At 35.5% G+C, this 16,869-nt stretch overlaps 1 long non-coding RNA gene across 3 annotated transcripts in view; it reads right to left on the bottom strand.

The window, feature by feature from the left end:
• The window catches only part of LOC136034887 (uncharacterized), a 102,047-nt gene that overhangs the window by 67,823 nt on the left and 17,355 nt on the right, over window positions 1-16,869 (bottom strand). For 2 of the 3 annotated variants that reach the window (XR_010619271.1, XR_010619270.1), the window contains exons 5-6: window positions 12,399-12,579; window positions 6,475-6,590 (exon numbers count right to left, since the gene is read on the bottom strand). This is a non-coding gene — a long non-coding RNA (uncharacterized LOC136034887). The remainder of the gene's footprint in view (window positions 1-6,474; window positions 6,591-12,398; window positions 12,580-16,869) is intronic. The other variant, XR_010619272.1, reaches the window with a different exon arrangement.

Raw genomic sequence — 16,869 nt, 5'->3', positions numbered from 1 at the left:
AATGATTTTTTGTACTTGGAAATAACTAGTACAACATCGGAAATAACTATAAAACAAAAATTTACTAAAAAAAGCTATTGGGGAAAAGAGGGTTGGAGGGGGGGGGGCTAGTTGCAATCGGATCACTTTGGAATCTTAAAAAGGGAACTTTTTAGTCATTTGAGTCCCCTCCGAGGTTTATACGACCACCTCTTCAATCAAAACTGTATATACCCCCCAGGACACAAGTTATAACCCTTCTCCCGGGCTCTAGGGGAAGGGGGTATGTTGAACCCGAATCCTAAGGGTTTCTCTGAAAGATTAGACACAAGATATCCTCTGATCCCACTTGACTCATAAAAAAGGTAACTAGAACTTTCAATTTCCAACCAATAAGCAACCTCAGAAGCTTATACAACCTCCCCTTACATTAGAACCTTATATGCCCTCATGGCATAATATAAAACACTTGATCCAGGGTTTTGGGGTTAGTATCGACTCTGGAGTTTTTATTATCTGATGTTTGAACTATTTTTAACAAAATGGCTATCTCATAATTTTTATCTGGTGGGTTTATGGAAAACAGGGCGTTTGGGGGTTTAGTTGCCCTTTGTTCCCTTCTGACTCTTAGAAAGTGAGCTAGAACTTTCAATTTCCAATTAAATGAGCCCTCTCTGAAATTTATACGAGCATCCCTTCTATAAGAACCACATGTGCCCTGCCCCCAGGGCATAACTTACAACGCCTGCCCCCTGGCCCTTAGGGATTGTGTCGACCCGGAGTTTTAATGATCTTTGAGCTGGCTATTTTAACAATATGGCTATTTAAAAAAAATAATCGGATGTAATTGGGGTAAAAAGGGCGTGGGGGAGGCTAGCTGCCAACTAATACCTGTCGACTGTTTCAAAGGAACTAGAGTTTTCAGTTCCCAATCAAATGAGCAATCTCTGAAGAGATTGTCTCTGCCAGTCAACGGTCTTTTATTTTATTTCTCAATATTTCAAATATAGAAGAAAATATTTTCAATAGAATTCAACTTCAGGATGGTGCAAATGAAACGATAGGCCCTATACTTTTATTGTTGGGGAGGGGACAGAAGCCAAAATCTTATTAATAGTAATTTTTGCTCTTTAAGTTCGAAGTGAACATTCAATTTAATTTCTAAATTATGTATTGCAGATGTACCCCTCTGTGAACAAATTTCTCAAGGTACTTTTAAAGTTTCAACTAAATACCATTAGCCGTTCTCCAGATACTTTTGTTGTATCATTTGGCAAACCATCCTGGACATATTGTATTTTCATTGTGTTTGCCAACCCGCTCAAAATTTTCTAAGAATTTTACTTTAATACAAAATAGCAATTTTTGAAACTTGTCTCAGGAACTGTGAGGGATTGCGTCACCAACAGTGGCATAGCTATTGGACTTTTTTACTATTCTGAACAAGATGGTTGCTTCAAATCTTAATCAAAAGTTTTGGAGAAGGGCTGCAAAAAAAAGGAATAGGAAAGAGCCTTATTGTCCTCTGACCTACTTTTTTCACATTCCCCTCAAAATTCCATAAGGATTTAAACGGAATATTTTCAGCCGTTCTTTACATATTGGGCACACCTTTTTGACCTTTTGGGTGCACATAGTATCTTTTTATTCAGTTTGACACGTCATTCAATATTCCAAACAGTTTTAACTAAAATACCCTCAACCGTTCCGAACATGCCCAGAATCAATTGATTGTCTTCGGCCTCTTTTTATAAAGCTGTGAGGGGTTCTGTCACATAAAGGCAGAGTTACTTGATCTTTTGACTATTTTCAACAAGATTTCTATTTTAAATTATGATTGAATCTTATTGGGGCTAGAATAACTAAAAAGGGTATGACAGAGAGCTAACAGCCCTCGAATCACTCTTTAACATCCCTTTGACATGTCATGTAAGTTCCTCCCTTCGACATGTCCTGTAAGTTCTAACTTAAAACCCAAGACCGCGCTGATAATGTTGCAGATTCTCTATTTTGATTAACTGAGTACACATAGTTTATTTTGATTTAGCATAGCCTATCCCTCAACGTTCTCCAAAGCTTCATTCTCCAGAACTTTTCGGATACACACAGGACAAACATTTATGATTTTCTTAATGATAAATTCTGTATATAAACAATAGGCAAATTGCAAAATTAATTGTCTTTTCCCTAGATATGTGGGGGTATGGCATCCTTGGAAGCATAGCTATTAAATCTTTTGACTAATTTAAAAGCATTGAGACCTAATAAAAATGGATCATTTTAAAGGAGAGGAAGCACCTAAAAAGAACAAAGAGAAGGGGGGAGGCTAGTTACCCTCCAGTCTCTCTTCAACATACCATGAAAGTTTCAACCTATAATACCCCAAGTCATTCATTAAACGTAGTTGTATTCCTCTTCCCAACTAACAACAAGAGCTAACAGCTCATATGGCACTTTTGACTAGGTCGGAAGATCCAAGAGACATTAACTCATCTGGTATGAGCTATGGCAAAATCCTAAGAATCAATGGAATGCTTTAATAGGAAAATCAGAGGCTTAATGCAATAAGGGATTTAAAATAAGAGCTCTGAGTCTCGAGGTCCTTCTAAATATCAAATCTCATTAAGATCCGATCACCCACTCGTAAGTTAAAAATACCTCAATTTTTCCTCTCCCTTCAGCCCCCCAGATGGTCGAACCGGAGAAAACGACTTTATTAAGTCAATTTGTGCAGCTTCCTGACACGCCTACCAATTTTCATCGTCCTAGCAAGTCCACAAGCTCCAAACTCGCCAAAGCACTAAACCCCACCCCCTAACTCCCCCAAAGAGAGCGCAGTCCGATTACGTCAATCACGTATCTACGACATTTTTAAGCGTTTTCCAAGATTTCCGGTTTCCACCTACAGCTCCCTCCAATTTCAACAGATCTGGTCTGGATTTGAAATAAAAGCTCTGAGACATTAGTTCCTTCTAAATATCAAAAGATCCGGTCACCCGTTCTTAAGTTAAAATACCTCAATTTTTTTAATTTTTCCCAACTAACGACCCCCAGCTCCCCTAAAGAGATCGGATCCGTTCCAATTATGTCAATCACGTATCTAAACTTGTCCTTATTCTTCCCATCAAGTTTCATCCCGATCTTTCCACACTAAGCGTTTTCCAAGATTTCCGGTTTCAAAGATTTCCGGCATCCTCCTCCAGCTCCCCCTGATGTCAACAGATCTGGTCGGGATTTAAAATGAGAGTTCTAAAGCACAAGATCCTTCTAAAGATCAATTTCATTAAGATTTGATCACCCATTCGTAAGTTAAAAATGCCTCATTTTTTCTAATTTTTCCAAATTACTCCCCCCCCCCCTCAGCTCCACCAAAGAGAGCGGATCAAGTCCAGTTATTTCCGTCAAATATCTTGGACTTGTGCTTTTTCTTCCCACCAAGTTTCATCCTGATCTCTCTGCTTTAAGTATTTTCCAAGATTTACCCCCCCCCCCCCCAATGACACTGGAACCGGTCGGGATTTAAAATAAGAGATTTGAATTACGAGGTCCTTCTAAATATGGATATTTCATTAAGATCGGATCACTCCTTCGTAAGTTAAAAATACCTCATTTTTTCAATTTTTTTAGAATTACCCCCCCCCCCCAATTCCCCCAAAGAAAGTGGATCCATTCCGATTACGTCAATCACGTATCAAGGACTTGTGCTTATTTTTCCCACCAAGTTTCATCCCGATCCCTCCACTCTTGTTTCCAACAGATGTCATCGGATCTGGTCGGGATTTAAAATATGAGCTCTGAGACACGATGTATTTCCAAACTTCGAATTCCGTTAAGATCTGATCACTCCTTCGTGAATTAAAAATACCTCATTTTTTCTAATTTTTGACCCTCCCTCGCCCCAACTCTCCCAAAGAGAGCGGATCCGTTCCGGTTATGTCAATCACGTATCTACGACTTGTGATTATTTTTCCCACCAAGTTTTATCCCGATCCCTCCACTCTAAGCATTTTCCAATATTTTAGGTCCCTCCCCCCAGCTCCCCACAATATCACCGGATCCAGTCAGGATTTAAAATTAGAACTCTGAGACACGATATCCTTCCAAACAGCAAATTTCATTAAGATCCGATCACTCCTTCGTAAGTGAAAAATACCTCATTTTTTTCTAATTTTTTTTCAGAATTAACCCTCACCCCCGCCCCTCAACTCCCCCAAAGAGAGCGGATCCGTTCCGGTTACGTCAATAACGTATCTAGGACTTGTGATTATTTTTTCCACCAAGTTTCATCCCAATACCTCCACTCACAAACAAGTGTTTTCCAAAATTTTAGGTCCCCCCCCCAACTCCCCACAATGTCACCAGATCAGATCGGGATTTAAAACAAGGGCTCTGAGACACGATATCCTTCCAAACATCAAATTTCATTAAGATCCGATCCCCCGTTCGTACGTTAAAAATACCAAATTTTTTTCTAATTTTTCCGATTTAACCGTCCCCCACTCCCCCTCCCCCCAGATGATCGAATAGGGGAAACAACAATTTCCAATTTAATCTGTTCAGGTTCCTGATATGCCTGCCAAATTTCATCGTGCTAGCTTACCTTGAAGTGCCTAAAGTAGCAAAACCGGGACAGACTGACAGAATTTGAGATCGCTATATGTCACTTGGTAGATACCAAGTGCTATAAAAACATTGTTTGTTTTGATTGTGTTTGACATAAATTTCAAAATATCCTTAAAATCTCGTCCTAAGCTCCAAGCTTTTTTTAGGTCCAAGATTGAACATGCCTTATATTCTTATGAACCTTATGTGTTAAGAATGCGCAACTTCCATAACATAATGCCCTTAGCCTTGGTCTGAGGGGATGTCATTTTACGGCCAAATACTGTACTACATTTAAGAAGACCACTATAACTGCGAAACTGCAGCGGTCTTAAACCGTTTCTGATTTCCTTTCCGACGACAAATTTACCAAGGTCATAACATATTCCCGTTTCTAAAATCTCCTAATAAAAGTAGTGCATCTAAATCCTGGATCCAATCTATTTGTGCACGCAGCAGTAAGTATACTTAATTTTAGTCAGTACTATCTGCATCAGTCATTTCTACAGGGATACACAATACTAGCATTCTATTATCAACCCTTTCCCGACCTGAGAAAGACTTAGCTGTTTCGTTATTTCAACCAAAAATTGGTCAACCAAAAATTTAAAATTGAAGAAATTTCGTATTATTTAAATCAATAGAATTTTAATGCCATCAGGAACAGTAATCAGTCCTAATTAATGCAGGTCAGTAACTAAGAATTTTTCTCAAGTCAACAAAAATCACTTAAGCCGGCTTAGTACCAGAAATCAAAAAGTCCATTGGAACTCCAGTTGAATGAAGACCTTCTTTGATCCTGGCCTAATCTTTATAGTATGATTTTCTCTACTCAACAATGCTATCCAATCAATAAGAGTCTAAATCAAGCACAAGCAATCCTTGTTTGGCAGCCCAAACAAGGCATATACCTATTTTTATCATCTTGCATTTTGTATGTTCTGATTTATCTCATCTGTTTCGTTTTCTCAGTCGAGTAAAGACGATCAGAAAGAGGATTTGAGCTTATGATAAGAACGACTTTCTTCGAGAGTATTAATAAAGTTATATTATGTATTTACTATTATGTATTTCTATTATGTATTATAAAATTAATAAAATTTAAAGTTTAAAGAAAAGTAAAAAGCAATAGAGAACTTAAAAAATACAGAAATAAAGACGTATATCGACTTTCAAACGCAGGGTAACTAGCCTGGTTGATGAATAAATAAATAAAAAAAAATTAAAAGGAAGTCAAACTAAAAAATACCAGAGCTTACTACGAGAGAAAAAAATGAAATTTGTAACGGACAGAAATGAAAAAAAGTCGATTATATCTTTATATGACAAAAAATTTTCACAAGCAACTGTTGGGCAACAGCCTCTTAAAATTTGTAAAGAAGGGAGTTTTTACTGAAGAGATTGATACATACAAGAGCTGGTAAAGTTTAGTTTCCTCAAGAAATTGCAGAAAAAATTATTTTTGTATGTAAGCGTCAGCGGTGGCTGGTGAACCTCCAGACCCGTTCGGTTCTTAAAAAGGCATTATAACTTTCTATTTTCAATCGAATAAGCCCCTGTTATGCCCACACTTACAATGAAAACAAGCATATCTGAAAATATCTCAACACTCCTTTCCTCACCCAGTTCAATTTCAGCGCAATAAGTACGCTTTTGTTAATCTTAAATATTCTGGTCTGTAGACCTTCGATATAATCTAGTTTTGCAATCATCACAATAAATGAACTATAAAAATAAAATAAAAAAATTCATTCTAATAAAATAAAAAGCGTGCAAGGACTGAACGTTTAAACCGTTTGAATCAGTTCTGGTACGCATTGTTGTCGATACAAAAAATGAAGATTATTACCTGAAATTATTACCCTTATTCCCTGAGGTTATTGCCCTTATTACCTGAAACTTGTCTATGAACATTCCAAAATCGGCATCAAATTTTCTCAAAATACGACTCCAAAAGTGACTCGATATTTGACTGCCCTTTAAACTTTTCTCCATTGCCTTTCCCAAACCTAGAAAAAAAACATATTTATTATTAAAACGTAACACTGATAAGTAATTTCGAGACTTAATTCGGATGACTAATGGCTTTTTATAATATTTATATTAATTTATTTCTCCAAATAATATTTTACTACTAAAGCTAGCCAAAAACAGTTACCATTCCTGAATAAGCAAAAATGGTAATTTTTCTCGCAAAACACCTTTTTTTATGCATTTTTAAAATCCAGGCCACTGTAGGCCAAATTTCCTCCGCATTAAGTAACCTGTTGTTTCAACCATAAAACCAAGTTCTAAAAGAAGGCTTCAGTCAGAAACAATCAAGCTTTCAGGCATTTCAGTTTCAATTGGCCGATTTCCCATTGCAATTCAGAGTCTCGACTAGAATTCTACCGCATTTTTTTATTAATGTTAGTACATGCATTGGAAATTTATACAAAATCTTCATTCTTTTATGGATTTTACATTGGAAAAGGATTAGAGGCAGCTTGAGCTTCGCTTAATTTTAAAGTGAGTCTGTTTTTTGAACCGAACCAGGATGTAGATGCTCAGTTTGCAGTCAATTTTCGACCATATTACAAAATTTCGCAAAACTGACTAGACCCGTTTTGGAACCCAGACAAAACTTCTTAAGTTACGTATATTTTTTACTAATAAAAATGTTCGTTAAAAGTTCTAGTTGCCTTTTTAAGTAACCGAAAAATTGGAGGGCAACTAGACCTCCTTCCTCGCCCCTTATTTCTCAAAATCGTCTGATCAAAACTAAGAGAAAGCCGTTTAGCCAAAAAAAAGCATTAATATGCAAATTTAATTTTAATAATTTATGTGCGGAGAGCCAAAATCAAACATGCATTAATTCAAAAATGCTCGGAAACTAAATAAAAAAAACTAGCTTTTTTAACTGAAAGTAAGGAGCGTTATTAAAACTTAAAACGAACATAAATTATTCCGTGTATGAAAGGGGATATTCCCTTATCAATGTCCCGCTCTTTACGCTAACTTTTTTTACTGTTTAATAAAGTAGAATTGAGAGAGAGTCAAACTTTAGCGTAAAGAGCGGGGCGTCGAGAAGGGAAAATCCCCTTTCATACACGGAGTAATTTCTGTTCGTTTTAAGTTTTAATGTCGCTCCTTACTTTCAGTTAAAAAAACAAGTTTTTTTTTAATTCAGAACAGATGGCAATGGCCCTTAATATGTTTGTTTCTTTCAACTTGGTCATAACTGCTTGTATTCCTCCTATATCTATTTTTCCAAATTTCTCTTGTGCTAGTTACCGTGGTAATAATGATCCTTAGACAGGGGTGGATTCCTTTGTTGTACTTTTTCTTGGTGAGCCCAAATGGATTTAGAAAACTCGAATCGTTTCGAATTCCCTAAAATCGATATTACCATCGCTGAAAATGGAACATGTGGAAAGTGGAAAGTGGAGCAGGCAAATGGAACTTGAGGCGTTATTCGACTTCAAGCAAATAGAAATTAAAGCTGTTACAGGAGAACAGTCCCCAGACCGGGGACTGTTTTGGGGAAATTCAATAATTTACCTTTAATAAATTATTCTCAGTTTATTAAATTCTGTTATTCATATTCTGTTATTCACTTTAGAGAAAAAAAAAGGTGGTGGTGCTATACTAAGAGTAACCTTCATCAAAAAATTATCGAAGTCCCTTGTTCATCTGAGTATGATCAAATCCATTTCCTTAGTATCAGGCCAAAAGGTCTCCTCCGTCTTTTTAATAGTAGTAAAATTGTTGTGTTTTTTTTTTAATATTCACAAAACCGAAATGGTTTAGTTTTGTCCAAAAAGAGTGTTTCTAGTTAGTGACTATAAGATGGATTCAATTTACTCTTCACTTAATGTTAGGAAAATATTTCAAATACCAACAACTAGGGGAAACATCTTTTTTTATGTCATTCATATTAATTTTTATAAGCATTATCTCCCTCAGCTTTTTGTTACGGGGCTGAATACCAAAGACCGGTCTGATATTTTCAATCTGCAAAATCTTGATGCAAAATGGCTGTTTTCAATAAATAGCTAAATTATTATTTCACAGAAAAAAAATCAAAAAGTGCTCATGTGATATATACATCAATCAATCCACTTTAACACAACTTAGGAAGAATTTCGAGTTTTCAGGAAATATAAATTGATGAAGTTAATAGAGTGCGAAAAAGTAAGAAAGAAATTCGTACATCAACCCGATTTTATTCTAAAATAAGGTAATAAATTTTTCAATAACACACTGAAAAATTTATTTTCTGAGAATAAGAAGTTGTTTAGTAGGAAACCAGACCAGCTTAATTTAAATCAACCTGAACCAGCAAAACTTACCACCAATAACCTTAGCAGGTTCCCCGACCTTATTGTAGAAAGCCTTCCACTAGTACAGAGCTGCTATAGGTTAAAGAAGTCAATAATAGGAAGTTTAGGGACTTTTTTGCGGAAAAAGGAACTTTAGAAACCTTCCTAACAAAAAAAAGAACAATAAAGACATGATCCAGTTGTTGTTTGCCATAAAATGACACATACAACACCACACTCGATATTCACACCGATGTCTCCAAAATATAAAACGAGGACGGACATCAACAAGTGTCTGTAGTGTCATCATCTCCTGGAAGGACATGTGTAATATCAAGAGGATCTGACCAATTAGCTTCCCATGTGGATATTCTTATATATTTTTTTTTTTTTTTGTTTTGTTAATCTTCAACTATTAAATTACAAAAATAGGAAAAATACAATGGTAAACACTTCAGTTACTGAACAGAAAATCATGACTGCGACATTTCAAAAACCTTCTTTCTTTAATTTGGCTTTGTTTCCTTTAGACTTCTTCAGAAGTGGTTATCAGCAACCGCTGAAAGCTGTTCCGAGAGATAAATTTTGAGACTGCTGTGAAGAATAGTAACTATTCCCGGATTTTTTTAAACTCAATCATATTTAGCATTATTTTTTTTTAATCTTTTTTTGACTGCTATGGGCTGAAGATCGTCTTTTACTGAATTACAGATACAACTGCAACAATGACAAACAGATTAGGCACGTAAGGATTCGACATCAATGGCCACTTTGGTGAATTAATTAGTCTATTGATATCAAGTTGAGAATTAATGCGAAGCTCCAGTATCTAAACAAGGAAAACAAAAAAGCCTGACATGTAAGGAAATTGAGTTTCTTAACATTTCTCTTAATTCCATAAAACTTTTTTGTAAAACCCCTCTTCTTTTCTGCGAAACATTGGCGACTTTACGATTAATTCTAGCTACATTTCCAACTATCCTTCCTAAGAAGCCATCTGCAATTTCGCAAACGTTTCACCTAAAATAAAATCATCACTTAGCCCCTCATCTTTCGCTCCCCTCTATATTCGTATACATAACAGATGGCACCACTATGTCTTTTTTGTGAGATGTACGAAATTATCTAGGATATTTTCAGCATGATGATTTGGAGAAACCATTTACTGTCGTATCGGGATTTATCATACACATATATGCAAGACCAGACTAGAGAAAATAGTCCGTCCTTTTACAGTCTTCAGTCAGTCACTGACCAAGCTCAAAGCTAGACACTCTGGATATTTTTTTTTCACCCAGCCATTATGTCAAAACGTATGATATTTATATACCCAGAGTGTACAAACCACTCCAGTTGTAAAGTCCGGTTCAGAATTGTTTGATCTTAAGCTGGTAAATGTAGCCTACTGAAAAGATATCAAAGCCTAAAATATCCATTAGGAAGCGGTATCTAAGTTCCTATCTCCACTTCTTCTTTAGCTTAATCACAGGATTAAAAAATTGCAAAGAGACAAGTGCACACATTTTTTTATATTGGGAAAAAATAAATCTTTCCATGATTTAGGTTTAAGTTTGATTTTCTTTTACTCTAGTTTTTGGATAAAATGGATGATAAACACATAATAATGCATATTAATAAAAACTATTACAGATTAAATGGATTGATAATTTTTTCAGGAATCCTTGCAATTTCAAATGTTGCTGAGTTTTGTTTCATTTTGCATGAAAAATTACTTTCTCTTTCTATTTGAGAATTTTATTTGTAAATATTTCAAACACCGAAACTATGGAAACACCTTTTTTCATGTTTATTAACTTTTTTTAAGTGTTATCTCCCTTAGCTTTTTGTTACGTGGTTGAAGCCGATATTTTCATTTTAAAAATCTTGATGCAAAATTACTGTTTTCCATAAAAAGGTAAATGTTAAAAAGCTAATTATTTCCCAGAAAAAAAAATCAAAAACTGCTTAGGAAGAAATTTAAGTTTTGTAGGAATTAGAAATTTATGAAGCTAACAGATACGGTAAACAAAGAAAAATTCGTAAACTTTTGACCAGTTTTATTATAAAAATAATGAGTTTTTTAATAGCAAATCAGAATATTGATTTTCTAAGGATAAGAAGTTGTGTGGTAGAAAAGCGGACCAGCTTCATTTCAATCTACCTAAACCGCTCAAAGTTACCGCCAATAACCTTAACAGGTTCCCTAATCCTATTGTAGAAAGCTTTCCACTACTACATGGCTGCAAAATGTTAAAGGAGTCAATAATAGGATGTTTTACGAAAAAAAGATCTTTTAGAACCTTCCTGACATAAAGAAAAGATCAATGGAAACATGATCCAGTTGTTGTTTGGCATACAAATGACACAATCAACACCACACTCGATATTCACACCCATCTCACAAATATAAAACGAGGACCACCATTAGTGTCATCATCCTCTGGAAGGACATGGATAATATTGAGAGGATCTGACGAGTTAGCTTTCCATGTGGATCTTCTCATGTTTCATTTTTTTATGTTCATCTATCAAGTTACAAAAAAAAGGAAAAAATCAATGGCAACCACTTTATTTACTGAACATTTTCTGGTCACTAACCAGTATATAAGAGGGTATCAGCAACTCCTACATAATGAGCTCTGAAACAAAAATTTGAAGACTGTTGTGGTAAACAGTTACAACTCCTAGATTTTGTTAAAATGAGCATTTATTTAGCACCATTGTTTTCAAATCTTATTTTAAGTTACCACAGACCGAAGATCGAAGGCTACTTCGGTGATATTATTAGTCTAGTAAGATAAAGCTGAGATTTAATGCCGAACCTTCAGTAATATATATCTAAACAACGAAAACAAAAAGCCTGGGAGTTTAAGTGACTCTAGAGGCAATGAGCGTCAAACCTTTTCGTCCATTATCATTAATTAGACTAAGACACTGAAAGTATTATGCAGTTTTCAGGACTGTAAATTTCACTTACACGCTTAAAAGACTACTTTACAAAAGGGGACCTCCTCCTATCTTAGGGAGTTTAGGGACCTAAAGGACGACCTGTTAGCTTTATCAAATTAAATACCAGCTAATACATTCTCCGTTTTTATTTCCATTATCTCCCCATTAAAGATTGAAAGAAGAATGAGGAAGCTAAGAAAAAGGGAAGCTTCGTCCCCTCTCCTCACTTCTTAAAACTATATGAAGGATTTGTTGCTGATATGGTGAAGGAAATAATCATTCTTCTTACACGCCTGAGGCAATTCGGGAACCTCAAATCCACTTTAATTAGCTAGTTCGTCTTCACAAAGTCACTAGAAAATTTTTTTTTAAAGAAACAGAGGTCTGGCTTGATTTAATTTCCATTTAAAATCTCCCAAAAGTATTTTACACTGTGAATTGGAATGCATTAGTTCAGAAACTAGTCTCTGCAATCAATATTGACTCCCTTATGCATAATAAGGAGTCACTAAAACGATACCAGCTGCTACACAAAATAACATGGCAAATAAAAAAAAGACAAATTACCAGCCGAGTACGTCTACTACCTCATTCAATATCGTTAATGTCATCGTATTGGGTTTTGGTGAGGTTCTCTCCAAAAAAACATAGTGTCATCATCACTGTTCTCCATTTTCGACTTTTTCAATAGATGCTGTTCTCCTTTGAAATTTTGACTCTTTTCAATTTACGGTGACACTTTCCTCGGCTGAAATGGTACAAAATTGTTGGAAATTAAACAGGACCGTTTTACCTGAGAAAATTCACCTTGTTTTAGAAAATAGGGAGAAACATCCACAAACAGTCATTGAATCTTAACGAAAATCACACCATCAGATTCACCGTACCAGAGAACTCTACTGCAGAAGTTTCAAGCTCCTATCTACAAAAATGTGGAATTTTGTAATTTTTGCCAGAGGACAGATCACGAAAGCGTGTTTATTTGTTTGTTTGTTTTTTTTTTTGTTCCATGGGGTGATCGTAACGACCCAGTGGTCCTAGAATGTCGCGAAAGTGCTCATTCTGACGGAAATTAAAAGTTCTAATACCATTTTAAGTGACCAAAAATATCGGAGGGCTCCTTGGCCCCCTCCCACGCTCATTTTTTCCCAAAATCACCGGATCAAAATTTTGAGATAGCCATTCTATTCAGCGTAGTCGAAAACGTAATAACTATTTCTTTTGGGACCACTTAATCCCCCACAGTCCCCGGAGGAGGGGCTGCAAGTTACAAACTTTGACCATTGTTTACATACAGTAATGGTCATTATGAAGTGTACAGAAGTTTACAGGGGGACTCTTTCACGTTGGGGTGGGGGTGGGTCGGGAGCAGGGGGTTACGTGGGAGTACCTTTCCATGGAGGAGTTTATCATGAGGGAAGAGAATTTCCATGAAGGGGGCGCAGAATTTTCTAGCATTCTTGGAAAAAAAAAAACAATAAGAAAATGAATAATTTTTTTCAGCTGGAAGTAATCAGCAGCATTAAAACTAAAAACGAACATAAAACATTACGTATATAAGGTAATTTGTCTCCTCCATAATACCTTGCTCTTTACGCTAAAGTATTTTTAGTAACTTCAACTATTTATTCTACGGCCTTTGTGATTCAGGGGTCATTCTTAAACATTTTGGACAAAATTCAAGATTTAGTGTAAAGAGTGAGGTATTGACGAAGGGGTGAAACCCCTCATATACGTAATAGAAATACACGAATATAGAAGTTAGTTACGTAAGTTAAGTCGTATGGATCATGTGTTTATTACTAACAAAAATGTTCGTAAGAAAATCTAGTTGCACTTTAAAGTAACTAAAAAATGGAGGGCAACTAGGCCTCCTCTCCCACTCCATTTTTATCAAGATCGTCTAATCAAAACTATGAGAAAGCCATTTAGCAAAAACAAAATTAGTTCACAAATTTGGTTTTAATTATTCATGTGCGGTGAGCCAAAATCAAAACATGCAAATATTTAAAGTATCTTGCATAGATGCCTTGTCTTTAAGTAAATAGCGAATGCGCTGCCAAATTCATCCCCCCCCAAAAAAAAATATCCAGCATTTACAATGGAGAGGATTTTTTTTCGTTTTCCATTTCTTTTAATGAAAAATACCAAAAATACAAAAATTAAAGGATTTTAAAATCTAAGGGGAGGATTTAACAAATCTGAGGAGGAAATCCATAACCCACAAACGACGTTCGGAAATAAATATGACCTGAATACTTCTCTATAAGTAGCTCCCGCCTTTATCCCCAGGAATTAGAATTCTGCGTACTTGTTGCATAAATATCTCTTGCTCTTTGCCACATCAATAAATGGTTTGTCGCTAACATCAGCAATTAACAAAGGATACCAAAAGAAAAAGTATTAAATACATATTCGAACTTGCATTTCGTCAAATCAGCTTGTTCTTTAACAACCTTCTCAAACGGACACAACAGAGAAAAAAGCTATTGTTGCTGCCTTAAAGAGTCTTTTTTCCCAAAGACAGGTAAATAAATCAGAGCGATGTCGCCACACAAAACCTGAATCAGATAGGCTTTCTACAAATAAATTCATTTTGAGTAAAAATTCAAATAATTAGGAAGTATCTTCTTCCATAATGGAACGCGTTGTTCACGGTAGGGGGAACAAAGTTTTTAGGAGACAAAATTCATGAAACATTTTGCAGATTCGTTGCAGCTACAAATATTAAAAACTCATGTAGCCCCAAGCCTCTTGACAGCTACGCAAAGTCCAACTCAATCCCAATATATTTAGAGCCTCCCTCTTAAACTCACCCAAGAAATTCTTATTTTCCTTTTATTTTTCCTTCAAACCTCTCACCCAATTTGATGACAACCTGCTTCTTGTTTGGCCCTTGATGGTTAGTCAAAATGGACAATCTTTGGCAATCTTTCGTCTTTCAATTCCTTGGAAAACACCTAATATATCCTTCCGTCGTGTTTCCGAGCGCTCACGTTTCACAGCTATACTTGACCATTGTCATCACTGTAGCTTCTAATAGTCTGATTTATGGCTGACTTATCTTCCAATAATGCCTAACTTTTCTTCTACTTAGTAGAAAAACATACTGGGCCTTGGCTATTCTACTGTTAACACCTTCAATCTTCTACCGTCTTGTCAATAACACTACCTAGGTAAGTAAAGTTATCCACTTGATCGACCTTCTCGATACCCAACATTACCTCTTCATCTACACTTCTTCAGAGTTCAAGAAACTTAGCCTTCTTAACGTTAATTTTAAAACCTGTTGGCTACTGGCTCCTCGAGCTCCCAAAAACTCCAATAATCATTCATTTCGCTAAAAACCTTCATCTAAGACGCTAAAATTATTAGGATAACCAAACTCTCTAGCAGAATTTATTCTGCTAGAATTTATTCTCCCATAATCTTTGACAAGTTTCTTAGGACCAAATTCGTAAAAATGAACCATAGAAATGGGGATTGAACACAACGCTGCTTAGCTCCTGATCAAACAGTGTGTGGTAACGAACTGTAGTAAGGAGTGACCCGGCGCAAGAGTAACTGAAACTCTAAAATATGGAATTTTGATACCAATAGTTACATCAAAAGATTGCATTTTTATGCTGATTTTAAATATATAAGTTTCATCAAGTTTAAACTTACCCATCAAAAGTTACGAGCCTGAGAAAAACACCCCCTAAAAATCACAGAATCTTAACGAAAATCGCACCATTAGATTCAGCGTATTAGAGAACCATACTGTAGAAGTTTCAAGCACCTATATAATCTCCAAAAATGTGACAGAATTGGCGATTGCTATATGTCACTTGGTTAATACCAAGTGCCATAAACATTATAGATCTCATCTAGATGATGTTTGCATTTATTAGAAAAATTCTGTTTTGCAATGAAAAATTTTGAATATTGAAAATTTTACTGTAAGTTACAGTACTATGCTTCAACTAATCGATTACCTATGAATGCGCATACACATCCTGTCAGTAAATCCCAGGTTTCCCCTCTAAATTTCTTTAAATAAAACAAAATTCTTTTAGTATGTACATTATTTTTCTAACTGAAACAAAGGGCGAATTCGCACTAACTATTTCACTAGTTATATTATATTTTATTTTAATGGATATTTTTATGATTTCCTCCGTTAGGCATAATAATGAAAAAGTGTAATTTAATTCAAGGATAAAAGGTAAAAGATCATTCCAGATTCCCTCGCTATTTCCCCCTCGCCCACAATCTGTCTATGTAAGCCCTTAAATGCGTATACTTTCAATTCAAGTTATAATTACAGAGAGAATCGCAATATCTATTTTTACACATAATTAAATATAAAAAAAAAGTTTTTTTTTTAACTGCAAGCAAGGAGCGACATTAAAACTTAAACGGACATAAATTATTCCGTATATGAAAGGGGTTGTCCCCTCCTCAACGCCCCACTCTCTACGCTAAATTTTGACTCTTACGACTCTACTTTTTAAAACAATGAAAAACTTTAGCGTAAAGAGCGAGGCATTGAGGAGGGGAAAACCCCATTCATATACGGAATAATTTCTGTTCTTTTTAGTTTCAATGTTGCTCCTTACTTGCGGTAAAAAAAAAACTTGCTTTTTTTATTTAATTTCTGAACGTTTTCTAATTAATATATGTTTTGATTTTGGCTCACCGCACATGAATAATTAAAACAAAATTTACATATTATTATTTTTTTTTTTTTTGCTAAATGGCTTTTTCATTGTTTTGATCGGACGATTGATTTTTGCCAGGTTGTCAACAACCCTAGAGACGGCTTTCAGTGTGCCACACATACCAGGGGGTACTAAGTAGAAGCCACTTGACAAGTCCCTAATTTCAGTGTTCAGGTAACTAATAAAGTAATTTAGATACCACTTTTGTCCATTCCTTGGGATACAATAAAATAACTACGAACTAAAATTGCGATGGTAGGAAAAATGGTATTCAGCGACGGGGGGTTATTACACTAAGAATTTTGTCATTTCGAAAGTCGGCTGGAGTTGGTCTA

The sequence above is a fragment of the Artemia franciscana genome, chromosome 13 (assembly GCF_032884065.1).
Source record: "Artemia franciscana chromosome 13, ASM3288406v1, whole genome shotgun sequence".
Taxonomy (NCBI): Eukaryota; Metazoa; Arthropoda; class Branchiopoda; order Anostraca; family Artemiidae; genus Artemia; species Artemia franciscana.
Note: the sequence above shows the minus strand (reverse complement) of the source record. Positions and strands in the feature narration are given on the sequence as shown.